This window comes from Puma concolor, chromosome E3 (genome assembly GCF_028749965.1).
Source record: "Puma concolor isolate L17-30 chromosome E3, mPumCon1.1.hap2, whole genome shotgun sequence".
Lineage (NCBI taxonomy): Eukaryota > Metazoa > Chordata > Mammalia > Carnivora > Felidae > Puma > Puma concolor.
This window is the reverse complement of record NC_141682.1, coordinates 35,731,987-35,737,986: the sequence shown is the minus strand read 5'-3', so window position 1 is coordinate 35,737,986 and position 6,000 is coordinate 35,731,987.

Below are 6,000 nucleotides of genomic sequence, written 5' to 3'. Positions count from 1 at the left end.
GTTAGGGATTGGGAACGTCCACCCTTGTCCCCACGTCTCAGACCCTCTCTGCTTACACCACTAGCTGTGCCCACCCTCCGTCCCCCGCCCCCAGAGAGGAAGAGCTACCAGTCTGACTGTGCCCAGCCCTCACCTCCACTGAGCCTGGATCGCTGCGGGATAGAGTTATTGTGCCTTCAAGGTCTGCATCCTTGAGTAGATCCCCTCTGGCTTTCCACCCCCATGTTGTCAGCACATGTAGGTGGGATACAGCAAGCAGGGGACCTCAGTGAGCCCTTTTTCCAGACATCAGCCACATTCCCCTGCCATGCACAGGGGAGTATTGGGTGCTTACCCAGCTATTAAAAAAGCAGTACTTTCGTTCCCGTGGGGCTGTGGCAACCTGCACATACTGTCTTTTCCTTACTCAGGAATCCTTGGGAGAGAAAGAGCGTTGGGGCAGAATTGGAGCATGTCTTTGTTTGGGTTCCCCCAGAAGCAGACCCCTGAGACGCTAATCTGAGTGCAACTTGATTTTCTGGAAGTTCATGAAACACTAGAAGAAATGCTTCCCCAGCGCCGTGCAAGGGGCTATGAGCTTCCTGAAGCATCCGTGTGGCTTCCAGGTGGTTAAGGGCATGAACTCAAGAACCAGGTTCAAACCTCAGCTCTGCTGCCTCCTAGTGAGCATCAATTACTTAACGGCTTTGTCCCTCACTGTCCTCATTCATAAAACAAAGGCAATTACAACGCCTACCGCCAAGGGCTGAGTGTCAAGGGGGTGAATATCTGTAATGTGTCTAACACTTAGCACACATTATAACGGTGTTCAATACAACAAATGCATCTGTAGAGAAGCCCGGTACATTTGAGAACCATCAGGAACCATTTACTGCTCTGGGTAATGACACCCATTACCTCACATAATCCCGGCGACAGTCCTTCGAGCTAAGGATGGCTTCTAGGATTTTTCAGACATGGAGGCTGAGTCTGCAAAGCCACCTACGCTGCCTTATTCCAGCAAGCATATCCTCAGTGTACCAAACAGACAGCACTTACACAAACAATCAGTTTTAGAAGAGACGAATCTAATATTACCTCCCTGATCATTATTCCGGCCCCGTGTAACGTTAGTGACAATTACCCAGCCAACCAGAATAATTGTATAGAGATGTTTCCCCGGGTGACGAACTGGTTTGATAATAATTTCTGAAAGAGTCATTCTGAAGCCCTTCGGGGAATTGGGTCCTTCTCCCGGAAGTGGCCCAGGGCAAATCCACTCTTGTGTCTCCTAGGATGATAGAATAAAATGGAAAAAACTCTGAGAACAGGAATATCGCGGAGGAATGGGAGAGCCATCTCACCTTGGAGAGGCTTTCAGAGACACAGGTGTTTGGTTGTGATTCTCATTCCATCCACTAAGGGGAAGCTTCCGATGGAGCCTAGACGTGACTATGAGCACAGTCTTCCTGTACAGCCCCTGGCATTTTTCCTCACCCTCCTTCCTTCCACTGCTATAGGACTGATCCTTTGCAGAACGCTCTCTCTCTCTTGTCTGAGTGTTTTGCCTTTGTTGGAATCAAGCTTGCATTTTCAGACTTGCTGCAGACAGCTGAGCAAACCCAGTGTGTATCTCTTTTGCCCTTAGGTATGTGTGCTTTTCACTCCCCAAGCCTCGGCACCAAGGTGCCAATGACTGGAGCTAACTAAGCTCAACAAGACCAGATCCCTATCGGCATTTCCTTCTCTGTGCTCAGTGTTCAGATACCTGGAGGCCCCATGCTTCCTACAGCAACTTTAGTGGACGATAAATTACTTTGTGTGTGTGTGTGTGTGTGTGTGTGTGTGTGTGTGTGTGTGTGTGTGTGTCCTACAAGACACTCATTCTGGATCAGACACATTTGATGGACTAATAAAAAAAAAGAAGGTACACATTCAGAGGGCACCTCGGCTCAGGTCATGATCTCATTGCTCATGAGTTAGAGCCCCGCATCAGGCTCTGCGCTGACAGCCCAAGCTTGGAGCCTGTTTCAGATTCTGTGTCTCCCTCTCTCTGCCCCTCCCCAGCTCACACTCTGTCTCTGTCTCTCAAAAATAATAAATAAACCTTAAAAAAAAAAAAAAAAGTCCAGGGTACACATTCAGATAAACCTAGATTCAAATCCCAGAAGCACTAATCCCAATCTGGTCAAGTTGCTAAACATCTCTGAACTTCCAAATCCTCATCGCTAAAGTGGGAAGAAAATACTAAGTAGGATGCATAAAGCCCTTGGACAGAAGTTAAGTGAAAACATGGCTGGTATTAGAGCCTGAAATGTAACAAGGCCCCACAAACACATTCCTATTCATCTAACACACACGTGCTACAGTCCAGGCTTGGGGGCGGATGCCATGCCTGCCATCGGCCATCAAAGACTTCCCCTCCCAGGGGCTCCGTAAGCATCACCGTTGGAAACTTCATGCATCACCTGTACCCATGGGGTGAGAAACTAACTTTAAAGACGGTCCCCACACCTCCCAGTCTCTCAGTGGATCTTGGCGCATTCTGAAGGGCCTCCTCTTTTGGGCATGGTATTCCCAAAGGTTCGTTGGCACGTTTCTATTGCACAGAGAGGCTGATGTGAGCAAACCACTTTCTTACCCTGTAAGTCAGAGAGCCTAAGTCCGATCTACTTTGAAAAGGGAGCAGCAGCCTTGGGTATTCATATTTAAACATGTTTCCCACCTGTCTGATTACCGCCCCCCCCCCCCCCATTGGGAGCAGGATTCCTGGCAGCTGTGTTTGTACTGGACATTAACGCCCTCACGTGACTGGTAACCGGACCAGTGACACATATCTCAACTGATCCAGGGAAACCGGACTTTCCCTCCTGGGAATTTGGACTTGGGACATGAAGCAGGACAGGAAAACTCTGGAGGTCATCCTTTGCCCATGAAGTGGGCAAAGAAGAAGAAACAAAACCGTCCCCTGCAGAGGGAGAAAAATGGATCAGATACACAGAGAAAATCACAGATGAGAGACCAGAGAATTTTGCTGGCTTTCCAGTTCCTGGTGTGGCAGTCTGGGCGTCCCTGAGAGGCTCTGACACTTCTCCGAATCATCCAACCCCTTCCCTTTTATTTTCTTATTCCACTGGGATGGTACCAGCACCTGACATGATGCTCCAAAAGCCCTGGACCCTATGAATAACTCAGGTATTCAACCAGGAGTCCCCATTCAGTCACAACACTGTTGGTCATGCACATGCATCTATTCATTCAACAAACACTTGTCCAATGCTTTCTGTCCACCTGGCCCTGAATGAGACTCACAGAATGCAAAGACACATACACCCATTACCAGCTAGAATCCCCCCCCCCCCTTCCTGGGGGACGTGAGGTGAGAACAGGTTTGAGTCCCTGGACTCGAGGCAGCACACAAAGCAGAAAACAATTCTGACCTCTGTGTCTCCAAAACTTCCTAGCCTTAGCATGTGACTTTTCCTCTCTAGGCCTCAGCTTCCTCGTCTTTAAAATAGGCATGGAGGGGCGCCTGGGTGGCGCAGTCGGTTAAGCGTCCGACTTCAGCCAGGTCACGATCTCGCGGTCCGTGGGTTCGAGCCCCGCATCGGGCTCTGGGCTAATGGCTCAGAGCCTGGAGCCTGTTTCCGATTCTGTGTGTCCCTCTCTCTCTGCCCCTCCCCCGTTCATGCTCTGTCTCTCTCTGTCCCAAAAATAAATACAAACGTTGAAAAAAAAATTTAAAAAAAAAAAAATGGGCATGGAAAATGGATCCAGTAGGAGAATCCACAGAATACCACTAGAATAGCATCTCACACACAGTAAGCATTTACTAAATGTCAGCTTGGGAAAAAAAAAACAAAACACCTATAATCTTGTCGGTCCTATCTGTTGAAAGAAAGGTGGCTCTGTACCCTTGTAACAGATAAATAGGATGACTGACTTTCTTCTGAACAACATTTATCACATCTCAGACGCTGTTGCCGCAGGAAGGAAATTGAAGATGGTAACCCCAAATTCTCCAAGCACAAACACATAGGAGACAGCGTGGTGTGTCACAGGATTGAAAGCTGGTGACGGGGAAGGTTTCCAGGGCCCAGCCTGAAGAGTTCCATGCTGAGACTCATTCTTAAGCCTGCACTCGGTTTTGGGGAGAAATACTGGGCCAGCCCCAGTCTGGCAATAATCACAGCCATCCCTGTCTGAGAAAAGAGCAGGTGATGTAACTTCATGAAGGGCCATGAGTGGCAGGAACGGTCGAAACCTCTACCGCGAAGAGATGCCAAGAAACACAGCCTGATGCAAACCTGGAAGGTTCTGGGCTGTCTAACGAGGCCTCCCAGCACTGCTGGACATCCCAACAGACAGCCGGCCAGTGTGGGCAAAGGAAAAACCCTGAACTCCACTGCTGAGGCCAAGAAGGGTCAGGAGAATGCACCAGAGGCCAAGAAGCCCGTGGAGGGAGGGAGGGAAGGAGGGAGACTATGTGATGGCAACCATAAGCCCCCAAGGAGTTTCCCCTGCAAGGAAGAAACAGACCCACCCCCTGGAGGGCAGGTTAGAGGGGACTTAGAGACAGGAAACCCCATCCATCGTGGCTATCACTCAGGATTGCCTGGTTTGGAAATGAATCAGATTGCCTCCTAGGAAAACTTCTGAAGTCATAGCAAATACTCTGGCTTGGCTGGCCTTGGGCACTTGCGGAGGCCACGTTATTACCCAGGAGGTGGAAGCAAGGGACGGAAAGCCTCTGACAGCCAGCGTTGCTCCTTTGCCCCGTGGCTGCAGCCCCCTCTCGGTTACACACACCAGCTCCCTGCAGTTCCCCGTTTCTGAACTCCCATCCTTCAAAGGCCTGGAAATCATCTCCCCACAGGACAGATGGCAACAACACTAGCATTAATAGTAACACTGTCATTAATATCTGCTCAGCACTTAGGGGCGCCTGAGTGGCTCAGTGGGTTCAGCATCCAACTGCTGCTCAGGTCATGATCTCGTGGTTCGTGGGTTCGAGCCCCGCGTCGGGCTCTTTGCTGACAGCTCAGCACCTGGAGCCTGCTTTGGATTCTGGGTCTCCCTCTCTCTCTGCCCCTCCTCCACTCGCGCTCGCTCTCTCTCTCTCTCTCTCTCTCTCTCTCTCAAAAATAAATAACCATTAAAAAAAAAAGATTTCCATGAACATATGTGTTACTTCAAACTTCCCACAAAGCAAGAAGGGGCCAAGTGGTCAACAACTCTCTGGAATGAGGCAGATGAACACCAGAGGCTGCTGTTTGTAAAGGACCTAACTTCAGGTATGTGTTCTTACAAACTCCATCTGACAGATGAAGGACTTGGGTTCAGAGAGGTTAAGGGGCTAATTCAAGGTCACACAGCCTGTCACTGTATTTGGAAAATCCAGTCTCTGCTTTGAAAACTCCCTTTCCAGTTTGGGTATTGATTTGCTATTGAGCAATTTTCTTGTGAATTTCAGTAACATGCCCTGTCTTCTGTCTCTTCTTTGTTTGTTTGTCTCTATTCTGGTTGAACAACCATATGACAAATTGCATATCTAATTAAGGCCGGTGAGATAGAAAGGTACATGGTGATCTTCACAAGCAGTGTGGAGGTTAGGCCTCGAGGATGAGACGCAACACCATCACTAATCAAGTTGACGAGGTCAGAGACCCTCGTTCTCTTATTCCTTTTCTTCTTATTAGGATAATTTTACACTTCCTGTGCTCAGCAATTGAACAATGATTACTTTGCTAAATACTACATGAGTTTTGACAAAACAAACCCCCGAGGAATCAAAATAAGTAATTTCTATTCAGCAGAAATCATTCTTAGATTAGTCTGTGTGCCATATTACACAACCCAATTATCTCAATATGCAGACTGATATAATAAATAACGAGCATACGGTCTCACTTGAGCTGGGGTTGGGTAAGGGGTACAGGCGAAAACACTTCAAACTACAAGCTGTCCGTCTGTCGCCTGATATGTCCAGGAAATGGGGTGTAAGGAGGGGGCAAACCTCCG